General features: G+C 39.2%; 1 non-coding gene across 1 annotated transcript; it reads left to right on the top strand.

Annotated features, from left to right (window-relative positions):
* The first annotated feature begins 17,430 nt into the window (after positions 1-17,430).
* Positions 17,431-17,538, top strand: LOC130942449 (small nucleolar RNA R71). Its single transcript, XR_009071019.1, has one exon. It is a non-coding gene; the product is annotated as a small nucleolar RNA R71 (small nucleolar RNA).
* The last annotated feature ends 5,022 nt before the right edge of the window (positions 17,539-22,560 follow it).

The raw sequence follows: 22,560 nt of genomic DNA, 5'->3' as shown, positions 1-22,560 counted from the left end.
TATTCATTCCATTAATTTTTTTAGTTTATATATTTAAAAAAAAAAACTAAAACAATTTTCACTTTTAGCTATTATTAATAATGAATTAACAATATATATATGTATGTATGTGTGTATTTAATTATCATTTTAAGAAAGGCAATAAATTTATGAACACATTTCATGAATTAGGAATAATTACTCTTAGATTTTTATGTTGAATCATGTATTAGGTGATTAAGAATCATTCTTAAATGATTTTTATTAAGTAAAAAATGCAGTATTTTTTGTTAGTTAAATAAATTTTAATTTTTATTTATTATATAAATTAATAGTTCAGATTTAGAATTTAAATTTTGATATTTAGATTTTATATAATTTAAAATTTATAATTTAAAATTTAGAATTTATAATTTATGATTTAGAGTTTAAAAAACGATTCACTTCTTTTTTCAAACGTATTCAACAATGATGTAAAAAAAATATTATTTTATTTAAGAGAAAGTATAGAGAACTAATTTTTTGTTAGTTAAGATTAGCCAATTTTGGTATTTAGGTTTTTAATTTAAAATTTAGTTAAATTTTATTATTTAAAGTCTAAATTTTAAGATAAATAAAATTATTTTAAAAAAATTGACTGAAATCAATTGAAAAAAAAAGTTAATTATCTAATACTCTTGTGTATATTTTTTTGGTATTTACATAAGTCTAAAAATATTCAAGAAAAATTAACTACAAATAAATTGGAATAAGGTAGTCTCTTTTTCATTCTCTTTGAGAATTTTGATTAACTGTGAGAATAGGTTATCCCAAAACAAAAACCCAAATTCAAGTTCTATACTTTTTCTAACCAAATAGTATGCACATTTGTTGTCCTTATAAATATGTAAAAAAGAGTTCTCCAATTATAATTGTTCAACTCATCAATTCTCCTAATTAGAGAACTAGGGTGTTTCTCCAACTTTTTTTTCCATTCAATAAATTCACCACACTTTTTAGAGTTACATTCCATCAGCATTCTTTTCATTCCCATTCTCCATGCCAAATTTTGTTAGAAAACTCAACAAAAGTTTAAATAAGAATCTGTCTAACAGCAGAAGCACCAAAAATAATTTTCTCACAACTTGTGCGATTAAATAGGTAATATTAAAGATACTTCAAACAATAAATATAATGGTAGAAATTAAATAATCAGACTCCATAATTTCAACGTGAAAACCTCCCCCAAAAGAGGGACAAAAAACCCACGGGACCTAGTCTAGTGAAATCTTCCACTATCAAAATAATGGGTACACAAGTAGTCTTTCTAGAGATACTAGGGCATCTCAACATCATCAAAACTGATGGAATCAACATAAACCCTCCACTAAGTGGGTATCTCAAATAAAATAAAAGAGAAGACAATACAACTAGCAAGTTATATCCTTATGTTCATCTCTACACCAGGAATAACATACTAAAATTTCATAAGAAATGGAGTAATTTTACCGATTCAATCGGATAAAAAATGAATTGTCTTTTGCCCCCAAATTTTCTTCTTCTTCTCTGTGTCGAAGCGCTGCTTGTTTCCTTTCATTTAAACTGAATGAAACTCTTCTTTCTCTCCCGTGGCTTATTAGCCACTTTCTTTTTTTTTTCTGTTTTTAATAGTTGTGTGGGTCCAACTTGAGGTTGGAGATCCACCAACAAATCTCTCCTTCACCAACTCAAGTGGGGATAGGCTGCTCCACCAAGCCCGCCTTCTCTTTGCAGGAATCAAATTTCACTGCAGGTAAACTCTTAGTCATCATATCTGAACCATTATCATCAATATGGATCTTCTCAAGTGCATATGACTTCATCTCAAGCACTTGACGTATCTAATGATACCTCACCTCTATGTGCTTCGATCTAGAATGAAACGTCAGATTCTTGCTGAGATAGATCGCACACTGACTGTCACTGAATAATTCAAACTTCTCTTGATTGATGCTTAACTCTTGTAGAAATTTTTTCATCCACAAGAGTTCTTTAGAAGCTTCAACAACAGCAATATATTCTGCCTATGTGTAGACAAAGCAACACATTTCTGAAGTCAAGATTGCCACGACACAGCTCCCCCTACAAAAGTCATCATATAACCAGAAGTAGACTTCCTTGAATTAAGATCCCCAGCCATATCTGCATCTGTGTAACCATCCAATATAGGTTGGCCATTCCCAAAGCATAAACAAACTCTGGAAGTACCATTAAGGTATATGAGAATCCACTTCACTACTTGCCAGTGTTCCTTTCCAGGATTAGAGAGAAATTGGCTAATAACTTCAACGGCATGAGCAATATCCGGCCTGGTACAAACCATAGCATACATCAAACTGCCAACTGTAGATGCATATGGAATCTTCTTCATTTCTATTTTCTCTTTCTCACTTGTAGGACATTGCTGCGAACTCAGCTTGAAATGACTAGCAAGTGGAGTACTAACAGGTTTGAAATTACTCATGCTAAACCTCTCTAAAACCTTCTCAATATACTTCTGCTGTGACAACCACGGTTTCCCATTCTTCCTGTCACGAGTGATACTCATGCCAAGGATTTTCTTTGCAGGACCTAAATCCTTCATAGCAAAGGATCTCTTCAAGTCTTTCTTAAGACTTTCAATCTTCTTAGTATCATGACCAACAATCAACATGTCATCAACATAAAGCAAGAGAATTATAAAATCACCATAAGAGAATTTCTTAACATACACACAATGATCAGAAGAAGTCTTACTATACCCATGACCTTCCATGAAGGAATCAAACTTCGCATACCACTGCCTTGGGGCTTGCTTCAACCCATATAAGCTCTTCTTCAACTTGCATACAAGATGCTCCTTTCCTTTAACCTTAAAATCCTCTGGTTGCTCCATATAAATTTCTTTATCTACGTCACTGTGAAGGAATGCAATTTTCACATCAAGCTGCTCAACTTCTAAATTCAAGCTAGCTTCTAATCTAAGCACAACTCAAATAGAGGACATATTCACAACTGGGGAGAAAATCTCCTCAAAATCAATACCTTTCTTTTGCTCAAAGCCTTTCACAACCAATCAAGCTTTGTGGTGCGGTATTTATAACCCACACTTACTAACCGGCAAGTGCACCGGGTCGTACCAAGTAATACCTAACGTGAGTAAGGGTCGATCCCACGAGGATTGATGGATTAAGCAACAATTATTGAGTGATAAGCTTAGTTAGGCAAGCAGAAATTGGTTTTGAGATGTTCAAAAAGTTTAAGTGTAAATTCAGAATATCAAAGACAGGCAGATAAATAAGTTGGGAATAAAATATTTGAGAAAACAGTTAAGGTTTCAGAGTTATCTATTTTTCAGATTAACTTTTATTACTAACTAATTTAATCATGCAAGATATAATTTCATGGCAAACTATATGTGACTAAACCCTAATTCCTTAGACCTTCCTAATCTCCTCTAAAATTCATTAACTGCCAATTCCTTGGTCAATTAATTCCAATTAGGGGGTGATGATCAATTTCTAGTTTATATGCCCAAAAGAATCCTAATTATCCACAAATAAAGGGATTATATGTCATGTATCCCATTAAATACAAACAATTAGAAATTCAGTATAATTTGTTTTCAAGCTATTGTTCAAGTAAAGAGCTTTTCCAAGTTTTACAAGAACTCAATTAGAACATGGGTCATACTTCCGTTCCACCCAATATTCATAAAATTAAGAGCAAAAACAATTATTGAAATATAAATCAAAACATGAATAAATTAGAAAGATCAAACGAATTAATCCATTACAAATAGACAGAGCTCCTAACCTCAACAATGAAGGATTAGTTGCTCATGGTTCAGAGAAGAAAAATAAGGGTTCTCGTAACAATCAGGTTCCTATCTAAATGTACAGAGTTTCTATTTATTACTAATCCTAATAGGTTTAAAAAACAAAAATTAAAAATAATATCTTTTCCTAAAAGATAAGATTTGAATTTAAATTCGAATTAATTAACAGATCTTCAGTTGATGGTTGGGGACCACTTGATTTGTCCATTCTGCAGCTTCTAATATGTGTTTTCTGGGCTGAAAACTTGGTCAAAAACAGCCCAGAAATCGTAACCAGCGTTTTTTGAATTATTGCAGATCGCGCATGTGACGCGTCCCCATCGTCCACGCGCTCGCGTCATTTGTGCAGATTCCAGTCCACGCGTTCGCGTCAAGCACGCGATCACGTCATTGCGATTTCTCCATTCCGCGCGGTCGCGTGAGCCATGCGTCCGCGTCGGTCTTCGCTGGTCATCTCTTTGGTTTCTTCTTTTTCTCTGCAGAAACTTCATCAAATCCCTCCGAATGCTACCTAAAATAAATAAAATTGCACAAAACTCAAAATAGCATCCATAGTGGCTAAAATATAATTAATTCTAAATTAAACTCAACAATTTAGATGCAAATTCACTAGAAAAAGATAGACAAGATGCTCACGCATTACAATACCAAACTTAAACTGTTGCTTGTCCTCAAGCAACCAAAACTAATATAAGCTTATGATGTGAATTTTCATGAGAATGAGAGTTTGAGTAAGCTCATGTCTCTTTTTATAGTGGGGTTTATAACTGTAATCCTGAATAGGTTTGGCATCTCACTCTCCTTTGAATCAGAAGGATGTCACTGTCATCTGAAATTAGAATCCGGATAATATTATGAATTTTCTGATCTTTTATATTTCAGTTTAATCCTTGAACACAGCAAAATTTACTTTAATTTATTTTTCTTTGGTGCTTTGCACCTTTGAGCCTAGCCGTGACTTTAAATGTTTTGTCTCAAACTTTACTTGACATAGAAACACCACAAGCACTTAACTGGGGAACTCTCTTTGAGTTCTGATTTTTCTTTTAATTACTCCCAGACAGTGGTGCTCAAAGCCTTTGGCATACTCTATTAAACCCACTTGGTCTCGACTCTAAGTGTTCCGTCTCAAGGATTACTTGACACAATCACACCACAAGCATATGACTAGGGAAATAACTCTTTGAACTTTTAATCATGTCCGACCTCCCTAGTCATTGATGCTCAGAGCCTTGGACCTTGCTTTTATTTTATTTTATTTTTTTCGCTGTTTGTTTTGCTTCAAGGATTAAATTTTTATTTATTTCAGAGAAGGCATAATAATTCTCTAAATTCATGTTCCTTATACATCAACATCCCTTGATTCAAATTCAAATATACACTGTTCATATCATGCATTCAAAAATCACAGAAAATACCACCACATTTAAGTAAATAAGACTATTCTTAAAATTAAACTCAATTTCTCATGCAATACATCCCTTCTTTTTTCTGTTCTTTTTTTTCGCTGTTTCTTTTGCTTCAAGGATTAAACTTTTATTTATTTCAGAGAAGGCATAATAATTCTCTAAATTCCTGTTCCTTATACATCAACATCCCTTGATTCAAATTCAAATATACAATGTTCATGTCATGCATTCAAAAATCACAAAAAATACCACCACATTTAAGTAAATAAGACTATTCTTAAAATTAAACTCAATTTCTCATGCAATACATCACTTCTTTTTTCTTTTCTTTTTAGATTCAAGTTCAGTGAGTGGTACATGAAACATCTTTTCAGCATTAAAGCAATTAAAAGAAAACTAATCCTATGATTCTAACTAATAAAAGATCATGCAACAAATAAAGCAAAATAGCAAAAAACTGGAACATAACGTAGAAGAAGAGGGGGAGGAATAAAAATGAAAGGAACTCAACCACCTTAGTTATCATAGCGGTCGCTTTATTCTTCAGGTTGTGCTCCTCAATTAAGATTATTCGCCTCCCTTTTGTGCCAGAAAACCAATAAGCGCAGCGTCCAACAACACCAAACTTAAAGGTTTGCTTGTCCTTAAGCAAATAACAACTGAAAATAGAAGAGACAAATATTATGAGGAGAGAAAAATAAAAGGATAAAAGAATAAGAGAGAATTAGGATTGGGAGAGAGAGAAAGAAAACTGGGCGGCGCAAGCGACGCAGACGCGTGCAGCACGCGTACGCGTGGGTCGCGAATTCTTCATAATGACGCGTTAGCGTCAGGCACGCGTCCGCGTGCCCTGGAGTTTGTGCGATTTGCGCGAAGCCAGCCGCGCGCCCGCGCGACTTTCTGTTCGCATGGCTTGGGAACCAAAATTTCATACGACGCGTTCGCGTCACGCACGCACACGCGTGGATGGCCAAATGTGCAATTGACGCGTCCGCGTCCGCGTGAATGGCGAAAATTACAAACGACGCGAACGCGTGGGGTACGCAAACGCGTGGGATCATTTGTGCGAAAGGCTCCATTCTGGCGCCACTCCTGCGCAACTCTCTGTTAAATTTATTTTTTTACTCACTGATGAGCGGATAATTTATACGCTTTTTGGCATTGTTTTTAGTATGTTTTTAGTATGATTTAGTTAGTTTTTAGTATATTTTTATTAGTTTTTAATTAAAATTCACTTTTCTGGACTTTACTATGAGTTTGTGTGTTTTTCTGTGATTTCAGGTATTTTCTGGCTGAAATTGAGGGACCTGAGCAAAAATCTGATTCAGAGACGGAAAAGGACTGCAGATGCTGTTAGATTCTGACCTCCCTGCACTTGAAGTGGATTTTTTGGAGCTACAGAAGCCCAATTGGCGCGCTCTTAACGGCGTTGGAAAGTAGACATCCTGAGCTTTCCAGCAATATATAATAGTCCATACTTTGCCCGAGATTTGATGGCCCAAACCGGCATTGCAAATCAGCTTCAGAATTCCCAGCGTTTAACGCTGGAACTGGCATAAAAATTGGAGTTAAACGCCCAAACTGGCATAAAAGCTGGCGTTTAACTCCAGGAAGAGTCTCTACACGAAAATACTTCAATGCTTAGCCCAAGCACACACCAAGTGGGCCCGGAAGTGGATTTTTCTATCATTTACCCATTTCTGTAAACCCTAGGTTACTAGTTCACTATTAATAGGATCTTTTGACATTGTATCTGTACCTCATGACACTTTACACGTTTCTCATTGTATCTTCTACAGCATGAGTCTCTAAACCCCATGGTTGGGGGTGAGGAGCTCTACTGTGTCTTGATGGATTAATGCAATTACTACTGTTTCTTATTCAATCATGCTTGCTTCCGTTCTAAGATATCACTTGTTCTTAACCCGGATGAATGTGATGATCCGTGACACTCATCATATTCTCAACTATGAATACGTGCCTGACAACCACCTCCGTTCTACCTTAGATTGAGTAGATATCTCTTGGATTCCTTAATCAGAATCTTCGTGGTATAAGCTAGAATTGATGGCGGCATTCAAGAGAATCCAGAAGGTCTAAACCTTGTCTGTGGTATTCTGAGTAGGATTCAATGATTGAATGACTGTGACGAGCTTCAAACTCGCGATTGTGGGGCGTTAGTGACAGACGCAAAAGAATCACAGGATTCTATTCCGACATGATCGAGAACCGACAGCTGGATAGCCGTGCCGTGACAGGGTGCGTTGAACATTTCCACTGAGAGGATGGGAGGTAGCCATTGACAACGGTGAAACCCTACATACAGCTTGCCATGGAAGGAGCCTTGCGTGTTTGAAGAAGAAGACAGTAGGAAAGCAGAGGTTCAGAAGACAGAGCATCTCCAAGACCTCAACCTATTCTCCATCACTGCAATTCAAGTACCTGTTTTATGTTCTTTTGCTTTTTACAATCAATCCTGATAATCTTTGATATCCTGACTAAGAGTTACAAGGTAACCATAGCTTGCTTCAAGCCGACAATCTCCGTGGGACTGACCCTTACTCACGTAAGGTATTACTTGGACGACCCAGTGCACTTGCTGGTTAGTTGTGCGGGATTGCAAGGTGTGATTGCAATTTCGTGCACCAAGTTTTTGGCGCCGTTGCCGGGGATTGTTCGAGTTTGGACAACTGACGGCTTATCTTGTTGCTTAGATTAGGACCGTTTTGTTTTTGTTGGTTTAGAGTCTTTTATTTAAGTATAATTTCATATTTTAAGTTTGGTGTCAATTGCATGCTTTTGTTTTTCTTTTAATTTTCGAATTTGCATGTCCTTAGTCCCTTTTTTATCTTTAAAAATTCTAAGTTTGGTGTCTTCTTTGTGTTTTTCTTTAAAATTTCGAAAATTCATGTTTGATTTTCTGAAAAATTTTAAGTTTGGTGTCTCTTTGTTATTTTTATCTTTCCTCTTTTCAAAAAAATATATATACATATATATCTTGATTACTATTCACATCAATTCCCTTTTCTCCAATATGGACATAAATGGGAATGAACAGTCCAAAAGGACTCTGGGGTCATATGCCAACCCCATTACAGCTGCATATGGGAGTAGCATCTGTATACCTCCCATCAAAGCAAGCAGCTTCGAGCTAAACCCTCAACTCATTATCATGGTGCAGCAAAATTGCCAGTATTCTGGTCTTCCACAGGAAGAACCTACTGAGTTTCTGGCACAGTTTTTACAAATTACTGACACAGTACGTGATAAAGAGGTGGTTCAGGATGTCTACAGATTATTACTGTTTCCATTTGCTGTAAGAGATCAAGCTAAGAAGTGGTTGAATAATCAACCTACAGCAAGCATAAAGACATGGAAACAATTATCAGACAAATTCCTGAATCACTTTTACCCTCCAAAAAGGATGACACAGCTAAGGCTGGACATCCAAGGCTTTAAACAAGAGGATAATGAATCCCTTTACAATGCCTGGGAGAGGTATAGAGGTATGCTGAGAAAATGCCCCTCTGAAATGTTTTCAGAGTGGGTGCAGTAGGACATCTTTTACTATGGGCTTACAGAAAAAGCTCAGATGTCTCTAGACTACTCAGCTGGTGGATCTATACATATGAGGAAGACTATTGAAGAGGCTCAAGAGCTTATAGATACTGTTGCTAGAAATCAACATTTGTACTCTAGCCATGAGTCCTCTACAAAAGAAGAAGTTATGGCATTAGCCACTGATCCTAATCCTCAAGAACAGATGGTTGAGCTTACTCAACAATTACACCTGATGACAAAATAGTTAGCAGAATTTAAAGAGATGCTCCAAGAGACTAAAATTGCTAACAAGAACATGGAATCACAGTTGAATCAGGCAAAACAGCAGCTATCTAAATAGATAACAGAAGAATGCCAAGCAGTTCAACTGAGGAGTGGGAAGACACTGAATAACACTGCTCAAAGTAGTAAAAAGTCAGTAAAGGAACAATTAACAGAGGATAGCCAAACCACTATCCAAAATCCCTCTGAGGACAGTAAGAGCCCAGAGAGGAATACTATTGGCGTTCAAACGCCAGAAAAGGAGGGAAAGCTGGCGTTAAACGCCCATTCCCTGCCCAGTTCTGGCGTTCGAACGCCAGAAAAGGGGGAAAAGTTGGCGTTAAACGCCCATTTTCTACCCAATCCTGGCGTTCAAACGCAAAAGGGGAACCAGACACCTGAGAGTGCTGATAGTAACCCCTCTAAAAAGACTTCTCCAACCACCTCTGTAAGGAATAAACCTGCAGCAACTAAGGTTGAAGAGTATAAAGCCAAGATGCCTTATCCACAGAAACTCCGCCAAGCGAAACAGGATAAGTAATTTGCCCGCTTTGCAGACTATCTGAGGACTCTTGAAATAAAGATTCCGTTTGCAGAGGCACTTGAGCAAATACCATCTTATGCTAAGTTCATGAAAGAGATCTTAAGCCATAAGAAGGATTGGAGAGAAACTGAAAAAGTGTTTCTCACTGAAGAATGCAGTGCAGTCATTCTGAAAAGCTTACCAGAAAAGCTTCAAGATCCAGGAAGCTTTATGATACCATGCACATTAGAAGGTGCTTGCACCAAGATAGCCCTGTGTGACCTTGGAGCAAGTATCAATCTAATACCTGCATCCACTATCAGAAAGCTTGGGTTGACTGAAGAAGTCAAACCAACCCGGATATGCCTCCAACTTGCTGATGGCTCCATTAAATATCCATCAGGCATAATTGAGGACATGATTGTCAAGGTTGGGCCATTTGCCTTTCCAACTGACTTTGTAGTGCTGGAAATGGAGGAGCACAAGAGTGCAACTCTCATTCTAGGAAGACCTTTTCTAGCAACTGGACGAACTCTCATTGATGTACAAAAAGGGGAAGTAACCCTAAGAGTCAATGAGGATGAGTTCAAGTTGAATGCTGTAAAAGCTATGCAGCATCCAGACACACCAGATGACTGCATGGGCGCTGACATTATTGACTCTTTGGTGGAAGAGATCAATATGACTGAAAGTCTAGAATCAGAGCTTGAGGACATCTTCAAGGATGCTCAGCCTGATCAGGAAGAACCAGAGGAAACAAAAGAATTTTTGACAATTCCTCAGGAGGAGGATAAGCCTCCCAAACCTGAACTCAAACCACTACCACCATCCCTGAAGTATGCATTCCTGGGAGAGGGTGGCACTTTTCCAGTGATTATAAGCTCTGCTTTAAATCCACAGGAAGAGGAAGCACTGATTCAAGTGCTAAGGACACACAAGACAGCTCTTGGGTGGTCCATAAGTGACCTTAAAGGCATTAGCCCAGCAAGATGCATGCACAAGATCCTATTGGAGGATAATGCCAAACCAGTGGTCCAACCACAAAGGCGGCTAAATCCAGCCATGAAGGAGGTGGTGCAGAAGGAGGTCACCAAATTACTAGAGGCTGGGATTATTTATCCTATTTCTGATAGCCCCTGGGTGAGCCCTGTCCAAGTTGTCCCCAAGAAGGGAGGCATGACAGTAGTTCATAATGAAAAAATGAACTGGTTCCTACAAGAACAGTCACAGGGTGGCGCATGTGTATTGACTACAGAAGGCTCAATACAGCCACCAGAAAGGATCATTTTCCTTTATCATTCATAGACCAAATGCTAGAAAGACTAGCTGGGCATGATTATTATTGCTTTTTGGATGGCTATTCAGGCTACAACCAAATTGCAGTAGATCCTCAGGACCAAGAGAAAACAGCATTCACTTGCCCTTCTGGCGTGTTTGCCTACAGGAGGATGCCTTTTGGTCTGTGTAATGCTCCTGCCACCTTTCAGAGATGCATGCTATCCATCTTCTCTGATATGGTAGAGAAATTCCTGGAAGTCTTTGGTGCGCGAAATTGTGAACTATACTTTTTCACAACTCTCATAATCCCCTGGTAATGGCTCCAAAAACTTGGTGCGCTCAATACCATGGTATTACACAACTTCGCACAACTAACCAGCAAGTGCACTGGGTCGTCCAAGTAATAAACCTTACGTGAGTAAGGGTCGATCCCACGGAGATTGTTAGTATTGAAGCAAGCTATGGTCATCTTGTAAATCTTAGTCAGGCAAACTCAGATATATATGGTGATGAACGAAAATAACATAAAAGATAAAGATAGTGATACTTATGTAATTCATTGGTAGGAACTTCAGATAAGCGCATGAAGATGCCTTCCCTTCCGTCTCTCTGCTTTCCTACTGTCTTCATCCAACCCTTCTTACTCCTTTCCATGGCAAACTCGTATAGGGTCTCACTGTTGTCAGCAGCTACCTCCCATCCTCGCAGTGAAAGCTAATGCTCAATACTCTGTCACAGTACGGCCAATCACCGGTTCGGTTCCCTCCCCTACCGGAATAGAATAACTCTTTTGCGTCTGTCACTAACGCCCAGTAGGTTACAGGTTTGAAGCACGTCACAGTCATTCAGTCATTGAATCCTACTCAGAATACCACAGACAAGGTTAGACCTTCCGGATTCTCTTGAATGCTGCCATCAGTTCTTGCCTATACCACGAAGACTCTGATCTCACGGAATGGTTGGCTCGTTTGTCAGGCGAGCACTCGGTTGTCAGGCGATCAACCATGCGTCGTGCAATCAGGAATCCAAGAGATATTCACTAAGCCTCAGATGCTTGTAGAACAAGAATGGTTGTCAGTCACCTTGTTCATGGGTGAGAATGGTGATGGGCGTCAATCATCACCTTCATCATGTTGAAGAACAAGTGATATCTTGGACAAAGAACAAGCGGAATTGAATGGAAGAACAATAGTAATTGCATTAATACTCGAGGTACAGCAGAGCTCCACACCTTAATCTATGGTGTGTAGAAACTCCACCGTTGAAAATACATAAGCATAAGGTCTAGGCATGGCCGAATGGCCAGCCTCCCAATGATCTAAGAACTAAAATGTCCAAAGATGATCTAGAGATCTAAAAGTGATCAAAAGATTTAAAAGTGATCAAAAGATTTCTATACAATAGTAAAAGGTCCTACTTATAAGAAACTAGTAGCCTAGGGTGTACAGAAATGAGTAAATGACATAAAAATCCTCTTCCGGGCCCACTTGGTGTGTGCTTGGGCTGAGAAATGAAGCAATTTCGTGTAGAGACTCTTCTTGGAGTTAAACGCCAGCTTTGGTGCCAGTTTGGGCGTTTAACTCCCATTTGGGTGCCAGTTCCAGCGTTTAACGCTGGGATTCCTTGAGGTGACTTTGAACGCCGGTTTGAGCCATCAAATCTTGGGCAAAGTATGGACTATTATATATTGCTGGAAAGCCCAGGATGTCTACTTTCCAACGCCGTTGAGAGCGCGCCAATTGGGCTTCTGTAGCTCCAGAAAATCCGCTTCGAATGCAGGGAGGTCAGAATCCAACAGCATCTGCAGTCCTTTTTGGTCTCAGGATCAGATTTTTGCTCAGGTCCCTCAATTTCAGCCAGAAAATACCTAAAATCACAGAAAAATACACAAACTCATAGTAAAGTCCAGAAAAGTGAATTTTAATTAAAAACTAATAAAAATATACTAAAAACTAACTATATCATATCAAAAACATACTAAAAACAATGCCAAAAAGTATACAAATTATCCGCTCATCACAACACCAAACTTAAATTGTTGCTTGTCCTCAAGCAACTGAAAATCAAATAAGATAAAAAGAAGAGAATATGCAATGAATTCCAAAAACATCTGTGAAGATTAGTATTAATTAGATGAGCGGGACTTTTAACTTTTTGCCTCTGAATAGTTTTGGCATCTCACTCTATCCCTTGTAATTCAGAATGATTGGCTTCTTTAGGAACTCAGAATCCAGATAGTGTTAATGATTCTCCTAGTAAAGTATGATGATTCTTGAACATAGCTATTTATTGAGTCTTGGCTGTGGCCCAAAGCACTCTGTCTTCCAGTATTACCACCGGATACATACATGCCACAGACACATAATTGGGTGAACCTTTTCAGATTGTGACTCAGCTTTGCTAAAGTCCCCAATTAGAGGTGTCCAGGGTTCTTAAGCACACTCTTATTTGCCTTGGATCACAACTTTATTCTTTCTTTTTCTTTCTTTTTCTCTTTCTTTTTTTCCGTTTTTTTTTTCGTTTTTTTTTTTTTTTTTGAAATGCTTTTTCTTGCTTCAAGAATCATTTTATTGATTTTTCAGATCCTCAGTAATATGTCTCCTTTTTCATCATTCTTTCAAGAGCCAACATTCATGAACCACAAATTCAAAAGACATATGCACTGTTTAAGCATACATTCAGAGAACAAAAACATTGCCACCACATCAAAATAATTAAACTATTATAAAATTCAGAATTCATGCAATTCTTTCCTTTTCAATTAAGCACGTTTTTATTAAGAGAGGTGATGGATTCATAGGACATTCATAACTTTAAGGCATAGACACTAAGACACTAATGATCACAAGACACAAACATGGATAAACATAAAGCATAATTTTCGAAAAACAGAAGAACAATAACAAGGAAATCAAAGAACGAGTCCACCTTAGTGATGGCGGCTCTTTCTTGCTCTTGAAGATCCTATGGAGTGCTTGAGCTCCTCAATGTCTCTTCCTTGTCTTTGTTGCTCCTCCCTCATGATTCTTTGATCTTCTCTAATTTCATGAAGGATGATGGAGTGTTCTTGATGCTCCACCCTCAGTTGTCCCATGTTGGAACTTAGTTCTCCTAGGGAGGTGTTTAGTTGCTCCCAATAGTTTTGTGGAGGAAAATTCATCCCTTGAGGAATCTCAGGGATCTCATGATGAGTGAGATCTCTTGTGTACTCCATCCTTTTCTTGGTGATGGGCTTGTCCTCATCAATGGGAATGTCTCCCTCTATGTCAACTCCAACTGAATAACAGAGGTGGCAAATGAGATGAGGAAAGGCTAACCTTGCCAAGGTGGAGGTCTTGTCCGCCACCTTATAGAGTTCTTGGGCTATAACCTCATGAACCTCTATTTCTTCTCCAATCATGATACTATGGATCATGATGGCCCGGTCTATGGTAACTTCGGACCGGTTGCTAGTGGGGATGATTGAGCGTTGTATGAACTCTAGCCATCCTCTAGCCACGGGCTTGAGGTCCTGCCTTCTCAATTGGACCGGCTTTCCCCTTGAATCTTGCTTCCATTGTGCGCCCTCTTCACATATGACTGTGAGGACTTGGTCCAACCTTTGATCAAAGTTGACCCTTCTAGTGTAAGGATGCTCATCTCCTTGCATCATAGGCAAGTTGAACGCCACCCTCACACTCTCCGGACTAAAATCCAAGTATTTCCCCCGAACCATAGTGAGATAATTCTTTGGATTCGGGTTCACACTTTGGTCATGGTTCTTTGTGATCCATGCATTGGCATAGAACTCTTGAACCATCAAGATTCCGACTTGTTGAATGGGGTTGGTAAGAACTTCCCAACCTCTTCTTCGGATCTCATGGCGGATCTCCGGATATTCACCCTTTTTGAGTGAAAAGGGGACCTCGGAGATCACCTTCTTCAAGGCCACAACTTCATAGAAGTGGTCTTGATGCACCCTTGAGAGGAATCTATCCATCTCCCATGACTCGGAGGTGGAAGCTTTTGCCTTCCCTTTCCTCTTTCTAGAGGTTTCTCCGGCCTTGGATGCCATAAATGGTTATGGAAAAACGAAAAAGCAACGCTTTTACCACACCAAACTTAAAATGTTTGCTCGTCCTCGAGCAAAAGAAGAAAGAAGGGAGTAGAAGAAGAAGAAATGAAGAAGAGGGAGATGGTGGTGTTTAGGTTGTGTGAAAATGAAGAGTTGAAGAAGGGTATTTATAGGAGAGAGGGGGGTAAAGGTTCGGCCATGGAGGGTGGGTTTGGGAGGGAAAGTGGTTTGAATTTGAAGGGTGAGGTTGGTGGGGATTTATGAAGGATGGATGTGAGTGGTGAAGAGAAAGATGGGATTTGATAGGTGAAGGGTTTTTGGGGAAGAGGTGTTGAGGTGATTGGTGAATGGGGGAAGAAGAGAGAGAGTGATGGTAGGGTCCTGTGGGGTCCACAGATCCTGTAGTGTCAAGGAAAAGTCATCCCTGCACCAAATGTTGCTCAAAATCACGTTTTGAGCCATTTCTGGCGTTAAACACCGGGCTGGTGCCCATTCCTGGCGTTTAACGCCAGGTTCTTGCCCTTTACTGGCGTTTAACGCCAGTCTGGTGCCCCTTTCTGGCGTTAAACGCCCAGAATGGTGCCAGACTGGGCGTTAAACGCCCAACAGCTAGCATTACTGGCGTTTGAACGCCAGTTTCTTCTCCTCCAGGGTGTGCTGTTTTTCTTCCTGTTTTTCATTCTGTTTTTGCTTTTTTCATTGTTTTTGTGACTTCTTATGATCATCAACCTACAAAAAAGATAAAATAACAAAAGAAAATACTTAATTATAAAACATTGGGTTGCCTCCCAACAAGCGCTTCTTTAATGTCATTAGCTTGACAGAGGACTCTCATGGAGCCTCAGAAATGCTCAGAACCGTGTTGAAACCTCCCAACACCAAACTTAGAGTTTGAATGTGGGGTTTCAACACCAAACTTAGAGTTTGGTTGTAGCCTCCCAACACCAAACTTAGAGTTTGACTGTGGGGGCTCTGCTTGGCTCTGTTTTGAGAGGAGCTCTTCATGCTTCCTCTCCATGATGACAGAGGGATGTCCTTGGGCCTTAAACACCAAGGATTTTTCATTCACTTGAATGATTAACTCTCCTCTGTCAACATCAATCACAGCCTTTGCTGTGGCTAGGAAGGGTCTGCCAAGGATGATGGATTCATCCATGCACTTCCCAGTCTCTAGGACTATGAAATCAGTAGGGATGTAATGGTTTTCAACTTTTACCAGAACATTCTCTACAAGTCCATAAGCTTGTTTTCTTGAGTTGTCTGCCATCTCTAATGAGATTCTTGCAGCCTGCACCTCAAAGATCCCTAATTTCTCCATTACAGAGAGGGGCATGAGGTTCACACTTGACCCTAAGTCACACAAGGCCTTCTTGAAGGTCATGGTGCCTATGGTACAAGGTATAGAAAACTTCCCAGGATCCTGCCTCTTTTGAGGCAGTTTCTGCCTAGACAAGTCATCCAGTTCTTTGGTGAGCAAGGGAGGTTCATCCTCCCAAGTCTCATTTCCAAATAACTTGTCATTTAGTTTCATGATTGCTCCAAGGTATTTAGCAACTTGCTCTTCAGTAACATACTCATCCTCTTCAGAGGAAGAATACTCATCAAAGCTCATGAATGGCAGAAGTAAGTCCAATGGAATCTCTATGGTCTCATTTTGAGCCTCAGATTCCCATTGTTCCTCATTGAGGAGCTCAGAGGAGATTGGTACACGCCCACTGAGGTCTTCCTCAGTGGCGTCCTCCTCCTCTCTTTCCTCTCCACATTCGGCCATGTCTATGGCTTTGCACTCTCCTTTTGGATTTTCTTCTGTATTACTTGGGAGAGTGCTAGGAGGGAGTTCAGTAATTTTCTTGCTCAGCTGACCCACTTGTCCTTCCAAATTTCTGATGGAGGACCTTGTTTCATTCATGAAACTTTGAGTGGTCTTTATTAGATCAGAGACCATTGTTGCTAAGTCAGAAGTATTCTGCTTAGAACTCTCTGTCTGTTGCTGAGAAGATGATGGAAAAGGCTTGCCATTGCTAAACCTGTTTCTTCCACCATTATTGTTATTGAAACCTTGTTGAGGTCTCTCTTGAGTCTTCCATGAGAAATTGGGGTGATTTCTCCATGAAGAATTATAGGTGTTTCCATAGGGTTCTCCTAGGTAATTCACCTCTTCCATGGAAGGGTTCTCAGGATCATAAGCTTCTTCCTCAGATGAAGCATCCTTAGTACTGTTTGGTGCATTTTGCATTCCAGACAGACTTTGAGAAATCAAATTGACTTGTTGAGTCAATATCTTGTTCTGAACCAATATGGCATTCAGAGTGTCAATCTCAAGAACTCCTTTCTTCTGACTAGTCCCATTGTTCACAGGATTTCTTTCAGAAGTGTACATGAATTGGTTATTTGCAACCATTTCAATCAATTCTTGAGCTTCTGTAGGCGTCTTCTTCAGATGAAGAGATCCTCCAGCAGAGCTATCCAAGGACATCTTAGATAGTTCAGAGAGACCATCATAGAAAATTCCTATGATGCTCCATTCAGAAAGCATGTCTGAAGGACATCTTCTGATTAATTGTTTGTATCTTTCCCAAGCTTCATAGAGGGATTCTCCATCCTTCTGTCTGAAGGTTTGGACTTCCACTCTAAGCTTACTCCATCTTTGTGGTGGAAAGAACTTTGCCAAGAAGGCATTGACTAGCTTTTCCCAAGAGTCCAGGCTTTCTTTAGGTTGAGAATCCAACCATATTCTAGCTCTGTCTCTTACAGCAAAAGGGAATAGCATCAGTCTGTAGACCTCAGGGTTAACCCCATTAGTCTTGACTGTGTCACAGATTTGCAAGAATTCAGCTAAAAACTGATGAGGATCTTCCATTGGAAGTCCATGGAACTTGCAATTCTGTTGCATTAGAGAAACTAATTGAGGCTTAAGCTCAAAGTTGTTTGCTCCAATGGCAGGGATAGAGATGCTTCTCCCATAGAAGTCCGGAGTAGGTGCAGTAAAGTCACCCAGCACCTTCCTTGCATTGTTGGCATTGTTGTTGTTTTCGGCTGCCATGGGTTCTTCTTCTTTGAAGAATTCGGTCAGGTCCTCTAAAGAGAGTTGTGCTTTGGCTTCTCTTAGCTTTCTCTTCAAGGTCCTTTCGGGTTCAGGATCAGCTTCAACAAGAATGCCTTTATCTCTGCTCCTGCTCATATAAAAGAGAAGAGAAAAAGAAAATGTGGAATCCTCTATGTCACAGTATAGAGATTCCTTGAATTGTCAGAGGAAAAGAGAAATAGAAAGAAGAAGGAGAAGAAGAATTCGAACTTTAATTAGATAAGGTTCGAATTGTGCATTAAGAAGGAGTGGTACTCCATAAATAGAAGGATGTGGGAAGGAGGGAAGAGGATTTTCGAAAATTCAATTAAAAGATTTTGAAAACATTTTGAAAATTTGATTGATAATTTTCGAAAATTGAAAGTGGAAGAGAAATCAAGTGATTTTTGAAAAAGATTTTGAAATTAGAAACTAAAAAGATTTGATTGAAAGCTAATTTGAAAAAGATATGATAAAAAATATGATTGAAAGGTATTGTCTTAAAAAGATGTGATTGAGAAGATATGATTTGAAAACCATTTTAAAAGATATGTTTTGAAAATTATTTTAAAAGATTTGATTTAGAAAATTAGTGACTTGCCTAACAAGAAAGATATGATTCAAACATTAAACCTTCTCAACAGAAAAGGCAAAAATTTGAGATGTTCAATCAAATCATTAATTGTTAGTAAGTATCTTTGAAAAAGGAAAGAAATTGATTTTGAAAACATTTGATTGAAAAGATATGATTTGAAAAAGATTTGATTTTGAAAAACTTGAAAAAAATTGATTTGAAAACAAATCTTCCCCTAGCACCATCCTGGCGTTAAACGCCCAGAATGGTATACATTCTGGCGTTTAACGCCCAAAATGCTACCTTTTTGGGCGTTAAACGCCCAACCAGGTGCCCTGGCTGGCGTTTAAACGCCAGTCTGCCTTCTTCACTGGGCATTTTTGAATGCTCAGCTTTTTCTGTATAATTCCTCTGCAGTGTGTTCTGAATCTTCAATCCCTTGTATCATTGACTTGAAAAGACACAAATTAAAAATATTTTTGGATTTTTTAATAATTAAAATGCAACAAGAATCAAATAACAATGCATGCAAGACACCAAACTTAGCAGTTTGTATACTACTGACACTATATGAGACACATAAACACTCAAGCCAAAAGAATTCAAAGATCAAAACAAAGAAATATATGCATGGATTCGAAGAATATAACAAAAACATGCATTTGACACCAAACTTAAGATGAGACTCTTGACTCAAACAAGAAATATCAAATAATTTTTTTTTTGGTTTTTTATGCTTTTGTAATTTTTTTTTTGTATTTTTCGAAAATTAAGTGGAAAAAGGTATCAAAATTCTTAATGAGAATTCCAGGAATCAGTGCAATGCTAGTCTAAGACTCCGGTCCAGGAATTAGACATGGCTTCACAGCCAGCCAAGCTTCCAAAGAAAGCTTCGGTCCAAAACACTAGACATGACCAAAGGTCACCCAAGCCTTAGCAAATCACTGCTCCAAAAGCAAGATTGATACGAAATCAACAAGCTCTTGTGGTGATAAGTTGAAACCTCGGTCCAATCAGATTAGACATGGCTTCTCAGCCAGCCAGATTTCAACAAATCATCATGAAACTCTAGAATTCATCTTCAAGAATTTCGAAAAAAAAAATACCTAATCTAAGCAACAAGATGAACCGTCAGTTGTCCAGCCTAAACAATCCCGGGCAATAACACCAAAAATTTGATGTTGTTGCCGGATCTTGGCACTGATGTTACCAAAGGCTTGCTCAAGACTAGAACAATCCCCGGCAACGGCGCCAAAAACTTGGTGCGCGAAATTGTGAACTATACTTTTTCACAACTCTCATAATCCCTGGTAATGGCTCCAAAAACTTGGTGCGCTCAATACCATGGCATTACACAACTTCGCACAACTAACCAGCAAGTGCAACTGGGTCGTCCAAGTAATAAACCTTACGTGAGTAAGGGTCGATCCCACGGAGATTGTTAGTATTGAAGCAAGCTATGGTCATCTTGTAAATCTTAGTCAAGCAAACTCAGATATATATGGTGATGAACGAAAATAACATAAAAGATAAAGATAGTGATACTTATGTAATTCATTGGTAGGAACTTCAGATAAGCGCATGAAGATGCCTTCCCTTCCGTCTCTCTGCTTTCCTACTGTCTTCATCCAACCCTTCTTACTCCTTTCCATGGCAAGCTCGTATAGGGTCTCACTGTTGTCAGCAGCTACCTCCCATCCTCGCAGTGAAAGCTAATGCTCAATACTCTGTCACAGTACGGCCAATCACCGGTTCGGTTCCCTCCCTACCGGAATAGAATAACTCTTTTGCGTCTGTCACTAACGCCCAGTAGGTTACAGGTTTGAAGCACGTCACAGTCATTCAGTCATTGAATCCTACTCAGAATACCACAGACAAGGTTAGACCTTCCGGATTCTCTTGAATGCTGCCATCAGTTCTTGCCTATACCACGAAGACTCTGATCTCACGGAATGGTTGGCTCGTTTGTCAGGCGAGCACTCGGTTGTCAGGCGATCAACCATGCGTCGTGCAATCAGGAATCCAAGAGATATTCACTAAGCCTCAGATGCTTGTAGAACAAGAATGGTTGTCAGTCACCTTGTTCATGGGTGAGAATGGTGATGGGCGTCAATCATCACCTTCATCATGTTGAAGAACAAGTGATATCTTGGACAAAGAACAAGCGGAATTGAATGGAAGAACAATAGTAATTGCATTAATACTCGAGGTACAGCAGAGCTCCACACCTTAATCTATGGTGTGTAGAAACTCCACCGTTGAAAATACATAAGCATAAGGTCTAGGCATGGCCGAATGGCCAGCCTCCCAATGATCTAAGAACTAAAATGTCCAAAGATGATCTAGAGATCTAAAAGTGATCAAAAGATTTAAAAGTGATCAAAAGATTCGAATACAATAGTAAAAGGTCCTACTTATAAGAACTAGTAGCCTAGGGTGTACATAGATGAGTAAATGACATAAAAATCCTCTTCCGGGCCCACTTGGTGTGTGCTTGGGCTGAGCAATGAAGCAATTTCGTGTAGAGACTCTTCTTGGAGTTAAACGCCAGCTTTGGTGCCAGTTTGGGCGTTTAACTCCCATTTGGGTGCCAGTTCCAGCGTTAACGCTGGGATTCCTTGAGGTGACTTTGAACGCCGGTTTGGGCCATCAAATCTTGGCAAAGTATGGACTATTATATATTGCTGGAAAGCCAGGATGTCTACTTTCCAACGCCGTTGAGAGCGCGCCCAATTGGGCTTCTGTAGCTCCAGAAAATCCGCTTCGAATGCAGGGAGGTCAGAATCCAACAGCATCTGCAGTCCTTTTTGGTCTCAGGATCAGATTTTTGCTCAGGTCCCTCAATTTCAGCCAGAAAATACCTGAAATCACAGAAAAACACACAAACTCATAGTAAAGTCCAGAAAAGTGAATTTTAATTAAAAACTAATAAAAATATACTAAAAACTAACTATATCATATCAAAAACATACTAAAAACAATGCCAAAAAGTATACAAATTATCCGCTCATCAGTCTTCATGGATGACTTCTCAGTATATGGAGATTCATTCAGCTCCTGTCTTAACCACCTAGCACTTGTCCTGAAAAGGTGCCAAGAGACTAACCTGGTTTTAAATTGGGAGAAATGTCACTTTATGGTGACTGAAGGAATTGTCCTTGGGCACAAAATTTCAAGCAGGGGAATAGAGGTGGATAAGGCAAAGGTAGAAGTAATTGAAAAATTACCACCACCTGCCAATGTTAAGGCAATCAGAAGCTTTCTAGGGCATGTAGGATTCTACAAAAGGTTTATAAAGGATTTTTCGAAAATTGCAAAACCTCTGAGCAATCTGCTAGCTGCTGACACACCATTTGTGTTTGACACACAGTGTTTGCAGGCATTTGAGACCCTGAAAGCTAAGCTGGTCACAGCACCAGTCATCTCTGCACCAGACTGGGCATTACCATTCGAATTAATGTGTGATGCCAGTGACCATGCCATTGGTGCAGTGTTGGGACAGAGGCATAACAAGCTTCTGCACGTCATTTATTATGCTAGCCGTGTTCTAAATAACGCACAGAAGAACTACACAACCACAGAAAAAGAGTTACTTGCAGTGGTCTATGCCATTGACAAATTTAGATCCTATTTAGTAGGATCAAAGGTGATTGTGTACACTGACCATGCTGCTCTTAAGTATTTACTCACAAAGCAGGATTCAAAACTGGTGCACGAAATTGCAATAACACTTTTGCAATCCCGCACAACTAACCAGCAAGTGCACTGGGTCGTCCAAGTAATACCTTGCGTGAGCAAGGGTCGATCCCACGGAGATTGTCGGCTTGAAGCAAGCTATGGTTATTTTGTAAATCTTAGTCAGGATATCAGAAATTATCAGGATTGATTGTAAAAAGCAAAAGAACATGTAATGGTTACTTGTACTGCAGTAATGGAGAATGGGTTGAGGTTTGGAGATGCTCCATCTTCTGAATCTCTGCTTTCCTACTGTCTTCTTCATCAAACACGCATGTCTCCTTCCA

The sequence above is a fragment of the Arachis stenosperma genome, chromosome 7 (assembly GCF_014773155.1).
Source record: "Arachis stenosperma cultivar V10309 chromosome 7, arast.V10309.gnm1.PFL2, whole genome shotgun sequence".
Lineage (NCBI taxonomy): Eukaryota > Viridiplantae > Streptophyta > Magnoliopsida > Fabales > Fabaceae > Arachis > Arachis stenosperma.
Note: the sequence above shows the minus strand (reverse complement) of the source record. Positions and strands in the feature narration are given on the sequence as shown.